This window comes from Somniosus microcephalus, chromosome 2, assembly GCF_052327205.1.
Source record: "Somniosus microcephalus isolate GS21.2 chromosome 2, FLI_Smic_1.0, whole genome shotgun sequence".
Taxonomy (NCBI): domain Eukaryota; kingdom Metazoa; phylum Chordata; class Chondrichthyes; order Squaliformes; family Somniosidae; genus Somniosus; species Somniosus microcephalus.
The window spans coordinates 264,830,778-264,852,920 of NC_140988.1; the positions used below are offsets into that span (position 1 = coordinate 264,830,778).

A 22,143-nucleotide genomic window follows, 5' to 3' on the forward strand; every position below is an offset into this window, starting at 1 on the left:
ATGAGTTGATGGTCTTTATCATGGTGGCATAGTGGTTAGCACTGTTGTCTCACAGCGCCAGAGACCCGGGTTCGAATCCGGCCTCGGGTGACTGTCTGTGTGGAGTTTGCACATTCTCCCCGTGTTTGCGTGGGTTTTCTCCGGGTGCTCCGGTTTCCTCCCACAGTCCAAAGATGTGCAGGTTAGGTTGATTGGCTATGATAAATTGACCCTTAGTGTTAGGGGGATTAAATACGTGGGGTTACGGGGATAGGGTGGGATATGTGTTGGTGTAGGGGTTACAGGGATCGGGTGGGATATGTGTCGGTGCAGGCTCGATGGGCCGAAATGGCCTCTATCTGCACTGTGGGGTTTCTGTGATTCTGTGATTTCTGTGATTATTAAATCTATTTTGAATATTTTTATTATTAGCATTACTATTTTCCACAAGCAGAGCTGTTCAAACTGATGTAGCCCAGGACAAGTGATGGACTCGGGATGCAGTGAGCCATGCTTACAGTCTGAGTCAGTGTAGTGTTTTCAACTCGTTCCAAGACTCCCACAGGGCAATGCACGTTTGAGTGTCAGGTGGTGGGAGAGATGGGCCTGTGAACTTTATGAAACAACATTTTGCAAATGCTTGGAAAGCTGACTTGCATTTCTTCATCCAGATAAGCTTGACAGCACTATGAAGACAACACAATAATTTAGTGGACGCCATGTAGACAGACTGGATTTTCTTTGAAGCGTAAATGTTATTTGGACTGTAGCCTATGCTTGATGTAAAAAATATAAGCAAGAGCTCTCTTCTAAGTGTGTTTAAGAAAGCTTACTGAATGATATAACAAATGTCTGCTAGAAGGCTATTTAAAGCAGTACATGTTCCTGATGCATTCTTTTCATGCTTGGACCTTTTCAGCTGTGTGCAATATACAATGTAAATTTAACCCATGTCAAGAAACACACAAGATCAGTAAGTTTGCAGATGACACGAAAATTAGTGGAGTGGTAAATAGCGAGGAGGGAAGCCTCAGGCTACAGGACGATATAGATGGGTTGGTCAGATGGGCAGAACAGTGGCAAATGGAATTTAACCCTGAAAAGTGTGAGGTGATGCATTTTGGGAGGACTAACAAGGCAAGGGAATATACAATGAATGGTAGGACCCTAGGAAGGACAGAGGATCAGAGGGACCTTGGTGTGCATGTACATAGATCCCTGAAGGCAGCAGGACAGGTAGATAAGGTAGTTAAAAAGGCATATGGGATACTTGCCTTCATTAGCCAAGGCATAGAATATAAGAGCAGGGAGGTTATGATGGAGCTGTACAAAACGCTAGTTAGGTCACAGCTGGAATACTGTGTGCAGTTCTGGTCGCCACACTATAGGAAGGATGAGATTGCATTGGAGAGGGTGCAGAGGAGATTCACCAGGATGTTACCTGGGCTGGAGCGTTTCAGCTATGAAGAGAGACTGGACAGGCTGGGGTTGTTTTTCTTAGAGCAGAGAAGGCTGAGGGGGGACCTGATTGAGGTGTACCAAATTATGAGGAGCATAGATAGGGTAGATGGAAAGGAACTTTTCCCCTTAGTAGAGGGGTCAATAACCAGGGGGCATCGTTTCAAGGTAAGGGGCAGGAGGTTTAGAGGGGATTTGAGGAAAAACTTTTTCACCCAGAGGGTGGTTGGAATCTGGAACTCACTGCCTGAAAGGGTGGTAGAGGCAGGAACCCTCACAACATTCAAGAAGCATTTAGATGAGCACTTGAAATGCCATAGCATACAAGGCTACGGACCAAGTGCTGGAAAATGGGATTAGAATAGGCAGGGCTTGATGGCCGGCGCAGACACGATGGGCCGAAGGGCCTCTTTCTGTGCTGTATAACTCTATGACTCTAAGAAGTGTCAGAGTTCAATAACATACCTCGGTTAGGATGAAATTACGTTTCCATTCCAGAAAGAAAGAACCTGGATTTCTATAGTGCCTATCACGACCCCAGGATATCTCAAAGTACTTTATATCCAATGACGTACTTTTGAAATGTAGTCACCTGAGAGGGCAGATGGAGCCTCGATTTAACATCTCATCTGAAGACAGCACCTCTGACAGTGTAGCACTCCCTTAGTACTGCTCTGAAGTGTCAGTCTAGATTATGCGCTCAAGTGTCTGGATTGGTGCTTGAACCCACAACTGTTTGACTCGGGTGAGAGTGCTCCCACTAAGCATGTTCTATTTGTACTCCAACTCATTTACCTACCATTCAACTTTATTTTCAACTCACCTTCTCTTTGACTTTGCCACTTTATGTGGTAGATAGATCATTCCAAATGTTTATCATCTTTTGAATAGGTTTTTTTTGAAGATTTGTTATGAATTTACTTTTGACTACATTTAATTCTTGATATCTTACATGCGTAACATAACTTGAATTAATATTTAATACTTCATATACCTCAATGAGGTGCCACTTAACCATTCCTGTAGATCTTACACTTCTTTAATTTTTTGTTACAGCTCTTTCCTTTTATACTGGGGATCATTCTAGTTGTCCTTCTCTGCTCTATTCTATGGAATTCGAATGTAAGATCAATGATCCACCTTGTGAAATGGATCCACAGCCTCATTGTCTATGACAAAGACCATCAAGCTGTTAAGAACAGGAGGACCTTTCCCTTCCATGGGAGGAAACCTCAACAAATTTGACATAATCCAGCTATTTACATGATGTCAGTTTGTTTGAAATGAAATATTTGAGGAGCAATTATCTTTATCTGCTGTTACATGTTTTCACTGAGATATGCAACCTCTGTTAGCTTTTTCTTTTCTCGGCTAATCCACAAATATTGAAGCATTTGTCAGTGGTGTCTTTTGTGCTAATGGCTCTGGTCTATCAATGTGTAAGTACTCGTTGCTTGATAAATATAAAGCAGCAGTCCCTTGAGGATGACTTGCAGACATTGACATCATATAAGCCAACATTTCTCAGCAGATGAGAAACCTAAATTTAGGATGATTATTATTTTCCTGCATCAATGTTTAGCTTTGTGTTGCTTTCGTTCTTGCCCAAAGCGAATCAGTGGGACATCCAAGATCAAGTTCAATTAAAAAAAAAACCTCCTCTCTTAAGATAATTACGGTTGAGCGAGGCCATTTGGCCCATCTTAATCCATCCACCACAATCACCTTCTGTTGTCTCTTAAATGATTCCAGAGTTTTTGCCTTCAGTTGTCTATTCGGGAGTCTATTCCATGTGTTAATCTCGCTATCAACTAAAATATGCTGATATCAGTCCCAAATTTTGCTTTTACTAGTTTGAATCTGTGCACCCGTATCCTACTCTTGCAATTTACTTTACAGTATTATTCTGGATTTGCCATTTCCATATTGATAAATATCTTACACCTCTATAAGATCACCTCTTAGATGCCTCCTTTCCAGGTTGAAAAGCCCAAATCTATCTATTCTTTCCTCATTATTCAGACCTCTAACACTGGAGCTCATCTTGCTGCTCTTTTCTGCACTGCCTCCAGCACTTGAAAGTTTCTCTTGTGTTGCAACAACCAGATATTTGCACAGTAGTCAAAGTGTGGTCCGACCAGAACACTCTGCAATTTAATTATGACCTTCTTTGACTTACATTCAACTACTTGGCTAGGTAGTTGCTCATTCAACTAACTTTGTTGATTAAGTGTCAGCCGTGGCTCAGTTGGGTGTCAGCCATGGCTCAGTTGGGTGTCAGCCATGGCTCAGTTGGGTGTCAGCCATGGCTCAGTTGGGTGTCAGCCGTGGCTCAGTTGGGTGTCAGCCATGGCTCAGTTGGGTGTCAGCCATGGCTCAGTTGGTAGCACCCTCGCCTCTGAGTCGGAAGGTTGTGGGTGCAAGTCCCACTCCAGAGACTTGAGCACAAAAATCTAGGCCGATACCCCAGTGCAGTACTGAGGGAGTGCTGCACTATCTGAAGTGCCATCTTCCAAATGAGACGTTAAACCGAGGCCCCGTCTGCTCTCTCAGGCGGATGGAAAAGATCCCAAGACACTATTTTGAAGAAGAGCAGGGGAGTTATCCCCGGTGGCCTGGGCAATTAACTATCCTGGTCCCCCAATCAACATCACTAAAATAGATTATCTGGTCATTACCACATTGTTGTTTGTGGGAGTTTGCTGTGTGCAAATTGGCTGCTGCCTTTCCTATATTACAACAATGACTACACTTCAAAAGTAGGCTGCAAAGCACTTTGGGACATCCTGAGGTTGTGCAAGGCGCTATGTAAATGCAAGTCTGTCTTTCTTTTAATGCTCTGCACTAGTTGGACATGTTTAATGTTGAGTCCAATTCTCGTAGGTCTCTTTCAACTTCATCCTTAGTTATTTCAACATGGTTTTTGGAGTGTGTGTGTTGCTTATTTTTCCTTTCTTTGTGCAGTACCTTGCACTTGTCCACATTAAACTTGATCTGTCATTGTTTTATCTATGTACTTATTTTGTCCCAACTCATTCTGTAACTTCTGAGCTACTTCATCCAGTTTCACTGCCCCATCTTGTTAGTGTCATCAGCAAATGTGACCACTTTGCATTGAGTTCCTGAGTCCAGTCCATTTGTATAGATGAGAAACAGTAATGGTTCCAACTACAAGCTCTGGGGCACCCCACTCAGTACTTCTTCTCACCTCAAAATAATTCTTTCAATCAGTTCTTGGTTTTTACCCTTCAGCCAGTTTCTTAACCATTCCCAGGGCTAATTCTGCATCCTCTAAGTTTAACTAATAGTCTTTCATATGGAACTTTGTCAAATTCCTTTTGGAAATCTAGGTACAATATGTCATAAGTTTTTCCACAGTCCTCTTGAAATGTTACTTCCAGGATCTTCCCTTTCTCACCTTTTTTGAATTTCTGCACCATGTTAGTCTTTCTCCAGCTATTGGTATCTCCCCAGTGTCCTGTAACTCTCTCTCATAATGAGTAATACTGTCTCACAAATCTTCTTCCTGGTCTCTCTCAGCACTCTGGAATAAAAGCAACTATTGCTGGTGCTATAGTGGGACAATTTAACAACTGCTAGCTTGTTCCATTTTTGCTTGAAAATCAGGAGGGAGGGGGCACCTCAGCTGGCCCATTGGTGCCCAATGTCTGCTTGATGCAATTATCGGGCACACTGTAAATGGACAAGCAACCTGTCAATCTGAAACAGGCGTAAATCTGCTTAAGTATGCAAATTGGGTGGGGACCTCAGGAGGAGGACCCCACCATCATAGAAGCCAGTCTTCAGCCAATTCGATTTCACTCCACGTGATATCAAGAAACGGCTGAGCGCACTGGATACAGCAAAGGGTATGGGCCCCGACAACATCCCGGCTGTCGTGCTGAAGACTTGTGCTCCAGAACTAGTCATACCGCTAGCCAAGCTACCCAGCACAGCTACAACACTGGCATCTATTCGACAATGTGGAAAACTACCCAGGTATGTCCTGTCTACAAAAAGCAGGACAAATCCAATCTGGCCAATTACCGCCCCATCAGTATACTTTCAATCATCAGCAAAGTGATGAAAGGTGTCGTCGACAGTGCTATCACACGACACTTACCAGTAACCTGCTCACTGATGCTCAGTTTGCGTTCCACCAAGACCACTCGGCTCCAGACCGCATTACAGCCTTGGTCCAAATATGGACAAAGGAGCTGAATTCCAGAGGTGAGGTGAGAGTGACTGCCCTAGACATCAAGGCAGCATTTGATCAAGTGTGGCATCAAGGAGCCCTAGTAAAACTGAAGTCAATGGGAATCGGGGGAAAACTCTCCACTGGCTGGAGTCATACCTAGTGTTAAGTCCGTGAATGATTGAGACACGGACCAGCAGGAGTGAAAACAAACAAGTCTTTACTGGTGGAAGTCAATAGTGAAACTAACAAACAGAGGCTCTCTAGCGCCTTTTACACAGGGGTGGTCACTGCCGGTACTGCAGTCTGAGACCAGTTATTCTCTTAAAGGTACATACACAACAATTCCTCCCCTTTTAGATAAACAGTACATAACATTCATTTAACAACTAAATGGTAACGAATTACAATCACAATTACTGTTGCTAGATACATTGGTTAAGTTTAAGCAATTATAAGTTCAGTCTTTGAGGAGGCTTCCTGATTCTGTCTGGATAACGCCTCTTTGGGGTATCAGGTACTTCTGGCAATGTTGCGTCGGGATCAATGTCTTTGTTTGGTTCATCTGCTTCCAATATTACCGGTTCTGTGGTAGCTGCAATTGGAACGTCAATTTCATTACCAGGTGTATCAGATCGTGGTGTGGAGTTGACGTTTTCCAGTGACTCTAGAATCTGGCCAGCATGGCGTCTTACAATGCTCTCCCCAACGTCCACGGTATACATGAGAGGTCCTTGTCGTGTACAAATCGTTCCTGGCTGCCATTTCTCAGTGCGGTAGTCCCGGGCCAAAACTGGTTGACCTATCTTAAAACTCCTGGTCGGCCTTTCATTCATATTCTGAAACTGCCTGTTCTCCACATCTCTTCAGACGTTTGGCTTAACCAAATCCAAGCGGCATCGTAGTCTTCGATTGAAGAACATCATGGCTGGAGTTTGGTTGGTAACCGCATGTGTCGCATTCCGGTAGGCAAACAAGAAGTTGTCCACCTTGTGTTGTAGGGGTATATCTTCATTACACATTGCCTTGATAGCCTTCTTGAATGTTTGGACAAACCTCTCGGCCAATCCATTAGTGGCTGGATGATATGGGGCAGATGTGTAATGCTTAACGCCATTGTTCTTTAAGAACCTCCGGAACTCTTCAGACACAAACTGTGGTCCATTGTCAGAGCAAATCTGTTCAGGCAGCCCATTCCTGGCGAATATGGTTCGCAAAACTGTGATAGTTTTTTCCGTGGTGGTTGAGGACATTTTTATTACCTCTGGCCACTTTGAATGTGCATCCACCGCAATTAAAAACATCGAGTCCATGAAGGGACCAGCAAAATCAATGTGCACCCTTTGCCATGGAGATGAGGGCCACTCCCATGGATGCAGAGGAGCTTGTGGTGGGGCGTTTTGGACCTTCTGGCATCCTGCACAGCTCTTGGTCATCTCTTCGATTTCTCTATCGATTCACGGCCACCACACAAACGCTCTGGCTAAGTTCTTCATTTTTACCCCACCCAGATGACCCTCATGAAGCTCATTGAGTACTCTATCCGTCAACTTAGGTGGAATTACTACTCTGGATCCACACATCAAGGTTCCTCTGCACACTGACAGCTGTTCTCTTCTCGGCGAGAATGCTGGCAGCAGTGGTTCGCCATGTGCTGGCCATCCCTTCACCGTTAAATCATAGACCCGTGATAGTGTCGGGTCAGTCCGTGTTTCCTTTTCTATGTTTGCATTCGTCACAGGGAGACACTCGACTATGGTCGAGTGGAATACCTCCATTGGATCCACTGCAAGGTCTTCTTCTTCCACCGTCAGCAACGGTAGGCGTGACAATCCATCAGCATTTCCATGCTGTTTAGTTCCTTTGTACTCGATGTCATATTGGTGTGCCCCTAGGAAAAGGGACCATCTCTGCAGCCGTTGTGCCGTCATTATCGGTACGCCCTTCTGAGGGTTGAAAATGGAAACAAGAGGTTGATGATCGGTTAGTAGAGTAAATTTTTGACCGTGCAGATAGTGATTGAACTTCTTCACCCCCCACACTAGGCTGAGGGCCTCTCTGTCAATCTGGGCGTAGTTACGCTCGGCAGAAGTTAACGAGCGTGACGCAAAAGCTATCGGCCTCTCTAAACCATCAAGGAATTTATGTGACAGTACCGCCCCAATGCCGTAGGGAGATGCATCACACGCCAGCCTGATTGGCAGTGCTGGGTTGTAGTGAGCCAATACTTCCCTTGAAGTGATTAAGTCCTTACTCTTCTGAAAAGCACGCTTACAATCATCGTTCCATATCCATGCCACCCCCGTTCGTAGCAGGGCGTTCAGTGGGTGCAGAATTGTCAACAAATTCGGCAAAAACTTATGATAGTAATTCACCAACCCAAGGAATGACCTCAGTTGCGACACATTTTCAGGCACTGGGGCCTTAACAACCGCTTCAATTTTGTCAGGGGACTTATGTAACCCCTCTTCATCAATCACGTGGCCACAATACGATATCTGTTTCTTAAAAAATTCGCATTTGGGGCGGTTGGCTCGCAGCCCATGTTCCCGTAGTCTGGTGAGCACCTGTTCTAGGTTGTTAAGGTGTTCACTGTCATCTTCACCTGTTACAAGGATGTCGTCCAAGTAACACTGAGTCCCCGGAATCCCTTGCAGGACTTGTTCCATCGCTCTTTGCCATATCGCCGGAGCCGATGCTACTCCGAATACCAATCGATGATACTGGTAAAGACCTTTGTGAGTGTTTATCGTGAGATACTTCCTAGAGGACACTTCAACCTCCATCTGCAAATATGCTTGTGCTAGATCAATTTTTGTAAAACGCTTCCCTCCAGACAGTGAGGCGAAGATGTCTTCTATCCTTGGAAGAGGATATTGTACTGTGTGAAGGACAGAGTTCACCGTCACCTTGAAATCCCCACAGATGCGAATCTTCCTTGGCTCTCCGGACTTATTGCTTAACGTTTTCTTCATGACAGGAACGATGGGTGTTGCCCACTCGCTCCAGTCGACCTTAGACAACACGCCCGCCTTCTCCAGATTCTCCAGCTCTGCCTCGACGGCTGGGTGAATTGCATATGGTACCGGTCTTGCTTTGAAAAACTTGGGAACTGCATTCTCTTCTATTTTTATTGAGGCAGTTACGCCTTTAAGCGTGCCCAGTTCTTGTTGAAATACCTCTTTGGCATTAGCTAAGATTGTTGACAATCGTCCAGGAGTGACGTCTTCATCTTTTTTACCGTCCACCATCATTGCATGAATGGAATGCCAATCTAAGTTTATCTTCCTGATCCATTCCCGTCCCAATAACGGTGGTCTACCATTTGGCAGTATGTAGAGATACAATTTCCGTATTTTCGTGCCATTGTATTCGACAGGCACCCTTATTTTTCCTCTGGGGTATACTTTTTGCCCTGTATACGTCGTCAAGATGATGGATGTCTCTCTCAAGGGTATGTGTGAAAATAGCCGCTCGTAGTCTCGTCGATTCATGACGGTTAGCGCTGATCCTGTATCCAATTCCATTTTAACTTGGGACCCTGCTATCGTGAGGGTGACCCAAATGGTTCGGTGATCCTCTTTTGCGATTACATTGTGAAGTTTGAGACAGCTTAGTCTCCTGTTTCCGGATTCACTATCGCTCATCTGGTCTTCGGAACTACTGTCCGTCATCTTTTCTACTTTCTTGTACGGTTCCTTAGTAGCCTTTTTGTTGTCGCTGGTCTTCTTCCCAGACCTGCAAACTCGTGCAATGTGTCCAATCTTCCCGCATTGTCTGCATATTTTGTCTTTGGACCAACAGTCCTTCTGGTCATGGTTAGTTCTGCTGCAGCGATAACATTTTGCAAATCCCCGTGTCATTTCGTGGGTGCCGTATTCCTGTGGTTTTTGTTGAATTTCTGCAGCTCCCCTGGCTGCTGCTTCATACGATACTGCCACGCTGAAAGCCTTATCTAGCGTCGGCTCTTTCTCTGAGAGTAATTTCTTCTGTGTTCCTTCACTCAGGAGTCCACAGACAAATTTGTCCCGTAGGGTATCTGCCAGTCATGCTCCGAACTGGAAGTGCTTTGATAGCTTGCGTAGTTCCGTAAGATACTCAGCATTGCTCTCATCTTTGTGCTGAGTTCTCCTGTGGAATTTAAATCTTTCTGCTATCAACAGCGGTGCAGGGTTTAAGTGTTCCTGTAGGACAGCAATAATTTCGTTAAAACTCTTCGCCTTCGGTTTGGCTGGAGTAATCAGGTCCCGCAATAGGCCGTACATTCTAGCGCCCATTAAGTTTAGCAATATCGATGCCTTTTTCCCCTCCGCTATTTCGTTTGCCTCAAAATATACCTCGACTCTTTCCACATACGTGGTCCAGTCCTCTAATGTATTATCAAAAGCAGTGATACAGCCAGTCTTCGGCATCTTGCAAATCTAAAATGGCGCCTCCCGCGCTTTGCCTTCTTCCCCGATTTAACAAAATGGCGCCTCCCGCGCTTTGCCTTCTTCCCTGCTGTTGTTAGTGCTGCTTTCCACGGTTTCTTGCGCGTTAAATATTGATTCTTTTTCTTTTATTATTTTCCCGTCGTGGAGCGGACCCTCTGGGACACTTCCCTCCCTCTTCTTAGGTCCGAACGATGCCCGGCTTCGAAGCACCGGCCGTGCCCTGTGTGCTCCACCCTCTCTCTCTTTCTTTGCTTCCCGACTCGCTGCCCGGCCCCGTTGAAAAGCCACCCGATCGAGCTTCAGCCCGCCGCAGCCCAGGAAGGATCAGAGCACTACCTGCCACCAGCCCGATTAGCTGGGAAACCACAGACCGAGGAACCCAGCCTGGCTCTGGAAAGTCTCTCCTGCAAGTTTTCAACCCGATGATTGACGGTCGACACCCGTTTCTCGAGTTTCTTTGGACTCTATTTTTTTTTCTTTCTTCTGGCTCCGACCTTCAACAACGTCGTCTGAGGTGCTGCCGAGTTGCAGTAAGTTCATTTCTTACTCGTCACCAGTGTTAAGTCCGTGAATGATTGAGACACGGACAGCAGGAGTGAAAACAAACAAGTCTTTACTGGTGGAAGTCAATAGTGAAACTAACAAACAGAGGCTCTCTAGCGCCTTTTATACAGGGGTGGTCACTGCCGGTACTGCAGTCTGAGACCAGTTATTCTCTTAAAGGTACATACACAACACCTAGCACAAAGGAAGATGGTTGTGGTGGTTGAAGGTCAATCATCACAGCCGCAACACATTGCTGCAGGAGTTCCTCAGGGCAGTGTCCTAGGCCCAACCATCTTCAACTGCTTCATCAGAGACCTTCCCTCAAACATAAGGTCAGAAATGGGGATGTTCACCGATGACTGCACAGTGTTCAGTGCCATTCGCAACTCCTCACTGCCAATCTTCCCCTCCCTTTCACTGCCAATCCCCCCTCCCTTTCACTGCCAATCCCCCCTCCCTTTCACTGCCAATCCCCCCTCCCTTTCACTGCCAATGCCCCCTCCCTTTCACTGCCAATCCCCTCCCTTTCACTGCCAATCCCCCCTCCCCTTCACTGCCAATCCCCCCTCCCTTTCACTGCCAATCCCCCCTCCCTTTCACTGCCAATCCCCCCTCCCTTTCACTGCCGATCCCCCCTCCCTTTCATTGCCAATACCCCCTCCCTTTCACTGCCAATCTTCCCCTCCCTTTCACTGCCAATCCCCCCTCCCGTTCACTGCCAATCCCCCCTCCCTTTCACTGCCAATCCCCCCTCCCTTTCACTGCCAATCCCCCCTCCCTTTCACTGCCAATCCCCCCTCCCTTTCACTGCCAATCCCCCCTCCCTTTCACTGCCAATACCCCCTCCCTTTCACTGCCAATCCCCCCGCCCTTCACTGCCAATCCCCCTCCCTTTCACTGCCAATCCCCCTCCCTTTAACTGCCAATACCCCCTCCCTTTCACTGCCAATACCCCCCCTTCACTGCCAATCTTCCCCTCCCTTTCACTGCCAATCCCCCCGCCCTTTCACTGCCAATCCCCCCTCCCTTTCACTGCCAATCCCCCCTCCCTTTCACTGCCAATCCCCCCTCCCTTTCACTGCCAATCTTCCCCTCCCTTTCATTGCCAATCCCCTCTCCCTTTCACTGCCAATCCCCCCTCCCTTTCACTGCCAATCTTCCCCTCCCTTTCACTGCCAATCCCCCCTCCCTTTCACTGCCGATCCCCCCTCCCTTTCACTGCCAATACCCCCTCCCTTTCACTGCCAATACCCCCCCTTCACTGCCAATCCCCCCTCCCTTTCACTGCCAATCCCCCCTCCCTTTCACTGCCAATCCCCCCTCCCTTTCACTGCCAATCCCCCCTCCCTTTCACTGCCAATCTTCCCCTCCCTTTCATTGCCAATCCCCCCTCCCTTTCACTGCCAATCCCCCCTCCCTTTCACTGCCAATCTTCCCCTCCCTTTCACTGCCAATCCCCCCTCCCTCTCACTGCCAATCCCCCCTCCCTTTCACTGCCAATCCCCCCTCCCTTTCACTGCCAATCCCCCCCTCCCTTTCACTGCCAATCTTCCCCTCCCTTTCACTGCCAATCCCCCCTCCCTTTCACTGCCAATCCCCCCTCCCTTTCACTGCCAATCCCCCCTCCCATTCACTGCCAATCTTCCCCTCCCTTTCACTGCCAATCCCCCCTCCCTTTCACTGCCAATCCCCCCTCCCTTTCACTGCCAATCTTCCCCTCCCTTTCACTGCCAATCCCCCCTCCCTTTCACTGCCAATCCCCCCTCCCTTTCACTGCCAATCCCCCCTCCCTTTCACTGCCAATCCCCCCTCCCATTCACTGCCAATCTTCCCCTCCCTTTCACTGCCAATCCCCCCTCCCTTTCACTGCCAATCCCCCCTCCCTTTCACTGCCAATCTTCCCCTCCCTTTCACTGCCAATCCCCCCTCCCTTTCACTGCCAATCCCCCCTCCCTTTCACTGCCAATCCCCCCTCCCTTTCACTGCCAATCTTCCCCTCCCTTTCACTGCCAATCCCCCCTCCCTTTCACTGCCAATCCCCCCCTCCCTTTCACTGCCAATCCCCCCTCCCTTTCACTGCCAATCCCCCCTCCCTTTCACTGCCAATCCCCCCTCCCTTTCACTGCCAATCTTCCCCTCCCTTTCATTGCCAATCCCCCCTCCCTTTCACTGCCAATCCCCCCCTCCCTTTCACTGTCAATCCCCCCTCCCTTTCACTGCCAATCCCCCCTCCCTTTCACTGCCAATCCCCCCTCCCTTTCACTGCCAATCCCCCCTCCCTTTCCCTGCCATTCAATATCTGATATCTTCTTTTACTCCCTCCTCCTACCTTAGTCTGGGGGTTGATGCACTGGATCAGGTTCTAGTTGCTCTTAATGCTGCTCCCAGTGCGAGCTTCCATTGTCAGTATACAGAGGCTTCAATCCCAGCCATCAATAGTGGGAGCAGCATTATGCGGCGACAATGATCCATTCTGGTCACTGGACTTGGGAGGAGCAGGATTGGGGGAGGGGCAGGAGTGGGTGGCGATTGCGGGTTGGGGCCTGGCTGGCTGTGCTAATTTTTGTCAGCAATGACACGCTGATCAGGCCCCAAGGTGGTTGGCATGTAAGCTTTCCATATATCCTTTTAAGAACATAGGAATTAGGAGCAGGAGTAGGCCATACAGCCCCTCGAACCTGCTCCGCCATTCAATAAGATCATGGCTGATCATCAACCTCAACTCCACTTTCCTGCCCTATCTCCATATCCCTTGATTCCCCTAGAGTCCAAAACTATCTATCTCAGCCTTGAATATACTCAAAGACTCAGCATTCACAGCCCTCTGGGGCAGAGAATTCCAAAGATTCACAACCCTCAGAGTGAAGAAATTCCTCCTCTTCTCATTATTAAATGGCCTATCCCTTATCTTGAGACTATGGCCTAGAAATTCAGTATAGCCACGTTTGGGGCGCTACAGCCGGGCGGCCGCTAAAGTTTGCGCCCGGCGCAACTTCGCGCCACCTTCGCCGATATTCAGTGGCATCGCCCCAAGAGGCTGCTGCTGCGCTAAAACAGGCGATGCACGACTATCATTAGGCGCTAAGCCGGCGGCCCGGGGCGATACCCCCGAGGGCGGGCGCAGCGCAGGTGCGGCGAGTTGCTGATTGACGGCAGACACTCTGGCGCCGGTGAGCTCTTAAAGGGGGAGGGTGGATTTGTTTGCCTGCCACGCCTTGCACACTGCAGCCCTGAAGCAAGGCCTGACCACTGCTGCTTGATCTGTACAACGCCCAGGACTATGGAGAAGGCCAACGTTTGCACCCATTGCGGCCCCCATTATATGTTTCCAATCAATGCTATGGCTCTGAAGTTAAAGACAAGTGCAAAGCTGTGGCCTGAAGCCACAAGTACCTGTGCGAGTGTTGAGCCAAACCAGAAAGCTCTCTACCTTTGTCTCTCTGCAAAGATCCGTCTCTCACAAAGAAGGAGTGTTGCAAAATGGCTGCCATTTCTACAGCAGGAGGAGTGCCCTTTAATTTGCGCCCCCCGCGCCCCGCAGCGACTGGGAACCGTTCCCCTCTACCAGTCGCTAGGGGCGCCAGGCGCGCAATAGGCCGGCACCACTGAATTTCCGGTTTGGGGCGCACAAAGGGCGTTGCACGATGAAATGACGTCAGGATCTGCGCGCGCAGCTGAGCACGCGCAAAGGCTTTGCGCCATTGCTAAATCTTTACTGAAGTTGGGGAGAGGCGCAGATCGCGCTGCGCCCGGCCGCTAGCCGCCTAGCGCCCCACATCTCCTCCTCCTAAGGCGCTAGCGGCTGGCGCAAACAACTGAATTTCTAGGCCTATGTCCCCTAGTTCTAGACACTCCAGCCAGGGGAAACAACCTCTCAGCATCTACCCTGTCAATCCCCTTCAGAATAGTCTTCCTTTTCAGGTATGTATGCAATAACCTTTTAAGTGATATTGTCATCCCTCTCTGAATCGCCAAAAGTTTCCCAGAATGTTTGAAGTAGAAAACAGTATATCTGCTGCAATGAAAATGTTGCAATGTCTTTATTACAGTTTCTAATCCAAATTTTAGATCAACTATACATAAATAGAGATAATTTAGTGGCACAAGTAATTAGTAACACATGGGCATCACCATGTCTTTGTATATTCCTTGTTTACAAACTTACGGAGGTGTCTCATGAGTCCCTTTACAGGGTGACGATATCTTTTAATAATAAACTGTCCCTTTTAACTTCAGTTCTGAAACATTTATTTTGGTTCTCAAATGTTTGGCATTCTGTGACTACTTGATGACCACAAATCTGGTTGTCCACATTATTTATTGCCATGTTGAAAACAGCAAGTTCTGCAGCAGTGTCTAAGCACAGTATTAAGTCTGTCAGGTTGTTGCAGCAAACCAACTCCACTTGCTGACAAAATGCCTAAACTGGATTTCTCTTTGTTGATAGATATGTCCCAAAGATAGATGAGATGGTGTTTGCCTGCTGAAGCACAGGGATGACTGCCAGATGTCTATTGTATAACTTCAACATAATCTCATTTGAATGATCCTTTGATTTTTATAGTGTTACAGGATTTGAAGATTTTGCTGATTGTCATTAGATTGCAGTTTGCTTACAAATGAATTTTTATGTGATTGAAATTAGTGCAAAAATGTGCTACTTGTTATGAATTAGGCGTAAAGATAGGCTTCTTTTTTCCTCTCACTATCTGCTTTCCTTTATTCTCTTTGTAACTTTCTTTTATATGTATTGACTTTTTTGATGAAGGACTCGGTTGTTTCGCTTTTTCTATGAAATGTGGTACGTTAAAAGGTCTAATCGGTAAATAATCCAGTGCAGGAAGTATTGTTTCAACTTGTTCACCACTTCACAAATTGTAAAATGGTTACTCCTTCACTGCCGGTGGAATTTCCTTTTTAGTCCTTGTCAGTTTGCTACTTTTCCAAATGCAAGACAAGATTTTAGTGGGTTTAACCTGAAAAATGCACTTTCATAAAGAGACGGATAACAAATTGGGGTTTAACCATAAACAGATGCCGTGTTTGTACAGAGAGCAGAACACAATTCATCAGAGCTGACACGGCTCCTGACATAGATAGATTGGCTTTAGCTCAGTGATACAATATTGAATGTGTGACTTATTTTGAGTGCAGCCTGGAGTCTGTCTCTTGTGATGCTGAATTGATGCTTGGATTGCTACATAATTACTGTAACAGGGAACAAAAATTGTGTTTTGGGGGGTTACTGGTGCCTGGACTGAAAAATCAATAGCCCTGATTCAAAATTAGTAGTCCAGATAACATAATTAAAGATTTTTTTATGGTTATGAGGATGTATTTTTTCTCTCTCCTATTTTATCGGTTTCTGCACTTATGTCCAGAATCGACTTTTTCTGTTTTACTTTTAAATTTCTTTACCTTTTTAATTTTAGCCACAAAATAAATTTTAAAATTCTGGCCACATCATTCCTTCTTGGAATCTTTCCTAATGGCCCTGACATAAACCTAGGCCTCTCAAACCATGGATCAGAGAGATTTTTTAGCCATCTCATTCATTAACTTTTAAAACCCTTTGGGGGAGAAATTCCCCTAGAGGGCCTTTTAAGGTGCTAAGTGAAAAATGTTTGGAAACCTTTTTCAACATTTGTTAAATTCTTTCTTTTTGCTCCAAGAGGGAAGTGGAGTGCTAAATCAAGCGCTCCACTTGCTTTTTGGAGCACAAGAGGCAGGGAATGTCCCGATCCGGGAATGTCAACGAGTGGTGCTGCCGCGTTGCAGGGATTCTTCCCTGCATTAAAGGGAAGGGCCCCACACTGCGAGCCATGCAGGTTTCATTGTAGATTTCTGGGCCACCAGGGAGCTGGAGTGCCGCGCGATCAGCCCTCAAGTGCTGGGCTGAGCGATCGTGGCATGGACGCCGCGACCGGTGTCCGAAAATAATTTTATTTTGAAATTGGCTTTTTTTTTGGGCTGGCCGCCCACCGCGCCTTTAAGTTGTGCCCTGCGAGCAGCCGGACCTCACTGTTCACGACCCCTCCAGCAGTCGGTAACATCGCCCAGCGCTGCTTCTGGCCGTGAGTGCGAGTTTTTCTCCTGAGGCGCTACCGGGGTGCTGCGCCCGGAGATGATGTCATAATTTCTGGGCACAGAAGATCGGGCCGATACCCGGTAGCACTGCCACTAACCTCCCATGGAATTTCACAGGAGGAGGCATGGTTATCACCTCAGGGGGCGAAAAGCCATTTGCGCCCCGTTAGCGCCTCCCACAGGAGGTGAAATGAGGGGAATTTCACCCCCTTAGTGACTACAATACATGTAGACTGCTCCAGAAAGATTACGGTAACTGACAGAAATTGTGTCAAACTTATGATCCCAAAGATCAGGCCAGGTGCTTTTTAACTAGTAAATCTGGAAGTTTGTAATCAATATTCAATTTGTGTATACTCAGTCTTCATTACCGATGTAGCGTGGAAATACTAACAGAAAAGTTTTTTGTGACACAGCTTATGTTGAATGCACTGATACTTCTTGGAACAAGAAAGAAATGATGTCTAAAATAAGAAATCTGTTGGGAGCCTGGTTGTACAATGCGCTGGTATATCTAAATGCAGTATTATGGAGGCCCGCAATTCCCCAGCCATACAGCATGTTGGTGAGCCAGCTCATCAAGAGAGGCTAGTTTTCCTAAAGGGTGGAAGATAGAGAACATTAATGGACAAGTCATTCCACACTACCTCCTCCAATTACTAGAGAAGCATTGGCAAAGGCCCAGGAGCACGTGGTCTGTCTAACTCTTTTTGTATGTGGAACCTTAAAATGGAGTAGAGAAAATAAATATCTTTAAAAGAGAGAGAGAGAGAGAGAGATAAATAGGCAATGCGGTTGTCATGGTGAGGCAACATGTTGGAGCTCCATTGCTTTGTCCTGGAGTTTAAGATGGAGTTCCCCACATATTTAATTCCCAATTTCAGCCAAGATGTCAAGTGGAAACCACACATTTCAGCACAAGGGAGGGAATTTCAAAGCGGACACTATGGGCCACTCTTGTGTACCTCCAACATGAAATGCATTGGTAGAACACATGGAGAAGGTCTACAGCTCTCATTTGGTCAGAAAAGTTATGCCGATTCCAGAAAGTGAAATTGCAGAAAAAGTAAAAACACACCAAAAATACAATGCATCACGCTGTATGTGCTTTAAACTGCTTTGACATTAAACAAATGTCAGCTTATTGTCTTCAAACACTATGCAGTGCAGGCACAGTGAAGAGGATTGCACTTGACATTGCTTTACTGTCTGCACCACTTTAATCCCGTAGTCTTTTTCTGGTATGAAAACAGACCGTTAGTCAAATAGAAATCTCCTGTCAGTACTTGCTGAAAAATGATCAGCAGCACCCAGACTGCATCAGAAGGTTCTATGGTTAGTTTGCCAGGTCAGTTGTCCTTCCTTAGTTATATCCAGTGTTGAATGATGTTTAGAACATAAAGTGCAAAATAAGAAAACATGATTAGGCTCAGCAAGCTTGTACCTTCAGACCATGTACACTTGCTGAACCATGATCTCTAACCAACTTATTTAATCTCTTGAACAAAGGGTTTGCAAATTCTCCCTCTAGCACTCAAAGTACCTTAGCAATACTTCAGCATATATAATTAAACATAACTTACATTGGGCTATAATTTGCTGTCAAAATAATGGTGAGGCTAAAGGCGCTCGCCGTTATTGATACACAAATGCTACAGTAACTTCAGGCGAGGGCAAATGCAAAATTATACGTGGAAATCCATAAGTTGCTGTCCAAGATGCGCGTTCCGCTCCACCTTTAGATTCATGAACACGACGGCCCCGATTTTCGGGCAGCTGTCGGGCGGCTTTTCATGCGGCTGTGGTCCGAAAATCGCGGAAAAAGCGGGTCGGGACCCCCCCCCCCGCCTGATTCCCCGCCCCGTCCGACTTTCGGACTGCCGTTTTCACGCGCCCCGCTTCAGTCCCGCCCGCCGCTGGCGGGACTGGCTGTCGGAGCACTAACAAGCAATTATCTGCTTGTTGAAGTGGATTTTCCCGTGCCGTTGCGACTTTGGGGCTTTCCCCACCTGAAACCCGCCTGCGGGGAACCCCGCCGATGAGAGCTGGCGTGAAAACAGCTGGCTTGCTTGCTTGCAGCAGCAGGTCGCTGAGGGCTGAAGATATTTAAAGAGGCAGCATTTGCAGGCTGCAGGACCTTGTTGATCAAGGCTTGGGGGAACTATTTGAAGCCTTAGGAGCAGCTGCAGAAAGTTGGAGCCTCACACACTTCTTCAGTGTGAGCTCCTGGGAAGCCCCTCTCACCACCCTAACTCAGGACCTCCTCAACCGAGGTATCTGCTAGAAGCATGGGAGGCCTTTGGCACCTTCCCTTCCTGGCATTAGAGGATCTCCAACAGCAGAGGTGGCAGCAGCAGAACCAGGAACAGCAGGATGATTACCAGGAGCACCAGGCTGCTGCTCACTCACCTGAGGCTGCACAAGCCAGAAGGGGCCAGCGCTTGGAAGTGGCTTGAGAGCACCTTGCTGCGCTTTAGGGGGCCAGTGGGACCCGTTTCTGCACTGGCAGTCCTACTCAGAAGGACTTCCATGAAGATCTGGTTTCTCTGTTCAACAGATGGCCAACGCTCCTCAAGAGATGTCATTCTCTTATGAGCACTCACCATGTTTTCCGTATGCTGGCGAGTTATCTCCTCCATGGAGGTTGCCAACCTTTCCATGGTGCTGCGTTCATGCACCAATGACTCCACAAAGGCTCTGCTCATGGTCGCTATGGACTCCTCCATTCGCTCCACACTCGCAGCGACCCTGGAGACAAAACCTGCCAGAGACTCCTGCATCTGTGCATGGAGATCCATCACCTCTTCTCTTGCGGATGGACCCAGAGGCAGAGGGTCGAGATGCAGCGCAGCTGAGCTGAGCTGGCAGAGCCCTGCGCCCTCCGACGAGGACTCTCCACTGCTGTCCCTGTCTCCAGAATCTGCTGAGGCTCACTTGTCAGCTGTGAAACACCAGGTGACAACACTACTCTATGTCCCAAAGGTCCCCCCGAGGTGTGAGTGTCTGCGCTGGTGCTGGGTGTGCTTACTTCTGCTGACGCTGCACCCTCAGCGGTTGGAGCTTCCTCTGAGGAGTCTGGCTGCACAGCCTCTTCCTCCTCCACAGTGAGGACGGGGGCTCTGGATGGTACTGTGGGGGAGTAAAGGAAGGAGTTAGAGATATAATGCCAAGGTTCCTCTGGTGACTCCCAGCGAGTTGGCATCTGCTGACACCTGCATCCATGCAGCATTGGTCTCAGTGGGAGGCCTCTTCCTCCCTGACCTAGGGAAGAGGACCTCCCTGTGGGCCCTAACCCCATCCAATAATGCCTGCAGTGAAGCCTCATCGAATTTGAAGGCAGCTCGGGGTCTGGCACTGGCCACAGCTGCTGAAGGCTCCTTATGCCATCCTGTATGGTTCATTTGGAAGCCTTCAGATGATGCAGTGCTTGCTATGGACCTTGAAAGCACCACGAATGATGACATCATACTGTGGGGATTCCTGACTCGATTTAGACAATTAGCAAGGCTTCCCACATGCTGGGAATTAATTGGCCAATTGAGGGAAAATTGCGTGGGGCTGGCTGACACTTTTTTATGTGTGTCAGAAACCCCACATTCGGGGAAATCCGACCATTTCCCACACAAGCCGAAAATCGGGCCCGACACCTCACTGTCTGGCTCACCATTGACATGCATTGAATGGCCTGAAGTTGCTGTATTTGCGCAGTAGATATGAACAAAACTCGCAACAGAAAGTTAAGTCTTTTTCACTTCAGTCTAAGTACCCTTTTAACGATGGGATAAGTGTTAATTACTGCCAGTCAACCGCAGTGACATTGAAAATGAACCATTACAAGTGTGGAGCCTCATTCCTTTAAGGTTTAATAGTTGTTGGAGATTGTAAAAATATTAACATTTTTCTTTTTCCTTTCTTTCTTAATCCAATCTTTTGTTCCCTCTTTCTTATGTACCTGGTTTGACATTGAATTCCGCTACTCTAACTTACACTTCCTTCTCAGTCCTTGCACTGTTAATTTCAGTCTTTCAATCTGCTTGGTTAAGCTACTCGTGTAAGGGAAAGTCTAACTAATAGCAGATGCTGTTCGATTTACTTGCACAGCAAATTATGGCCCAATATTTCTTCCTGGCTGGTTGGTTATTTTCTGTGGAATACTATTTCTGTGCAGTTCATGGACTATCATGTATCATAAAATATTATGGGGGTGAAATTGAGTATAGCCCCGTTTGGGGCGCCAGCCTCGCCAGGGCGCTAAAAGTAGCGCCCCGGAAGCATTCGCGGCCGCCCGCCGGAAATTGAGTGGTAGCGCCCCAAAGGGAAGCGCGGCGCTACTGGAGGTGCCCCGCATCCCTCTTAGGGCGCTGCGACTGAATATCATGGCGCAGCGTGCCGCAGCACCACATGCTGCGGCACGTCACGCTGTGGTATTGCAGGCCTTCCTCCCCTTCTTAAAGGGGAGGGGCCTTGTGCAGCATGATCTGGGGCCCAGCTGGGCTCCCGAGGATCGGGAGTGTAGGCAAAAGAGCCCGGCACCGAAGAGAAGTGCCGGGCTCTTGGAACGCACCTGGCACTCCGCGGGGGGGGGGTTCAGGAGGCCAGGGACGGGAGTGCAGGCAGGTGCTGGCAGGCGGCCAACAACAAAAATTGCCACCCCACACCTCTCCTTTAATTTGCACCTCCCCAGCTGCAGGTAGGCCCCCCTGAACCGGTTGGACATAGCGTCCGGTGGTAAATCAGGGGGCGCTGCCAAATATTGCGGCCGGGGCGTCAGCGGAGCGCTGCACACACCAATGATGTCATCGGTAGCGGCGCAACGCTAATGGTTAGCACCACCACTAACATCCCACGGAATTTAGCGGGAGGCGTGGACAGTGCCGTGCCCGGGCGCTAGTTGCTTTGCGCCCCATTAGTGCCCTCTTAAGGCGCTAACGGGAGGCGCAAGCAACTGAATTTCCCCCCTATATGTCCGATATCAAAACTTATCATTATGACAACAGAAAATGCTGGAAATCCTCAGCAGGCCAGGTAGCACTGACGAAGGGCCCCAGACCTGAAACGTTAACTCGGTTTCTCTCTCCACGGATGCTACCTGGCTTGCTGAGTATTTCCAACATTTTCTGTTGTTATTTCAGATTTCCAGCATCTGCAGTATTTTGCTATTGTCTTATCATTATAACCTTCAGCCCTCTTTCTGCCCAGATATTTAATCAATTTTTTATTTAAAGTTATTAATAAACACAGCTTTTGCTGGGGTACAACCCACATATCCACTACTCTGGAGGAAAAAATTACATTTCTGTTCTGTAGTCTTGCTTGAGGCTTAATTCCATCAGTATGTAACTGCTAATAGGGTACGGATCACCATAGGTTGAATCACTAAAAGCAGTGCTTGAGCATTTAATGCATGTCCAGTACAGCAATAATTATTATATTTGTTCCTTATTC

At 47.6% G+C, this 22,143-nt stretch overlaps 1 protein-coding gene across 4 annotated transcripts in view; it reads left to right on the top strand.

Moving 5' to 3' along the window:
• The window catches only part of LOC147123367 (3',5'-cyclic-AMP phosphodiesterase 4D-like), a 480,913-nt gene that overhangs the window by 202,207 nt on the left and 256,563 nt on the right, over positions 1–22,143 (top strand). The gene's annotated exons all lie outside the window — the stretch shown is intronic.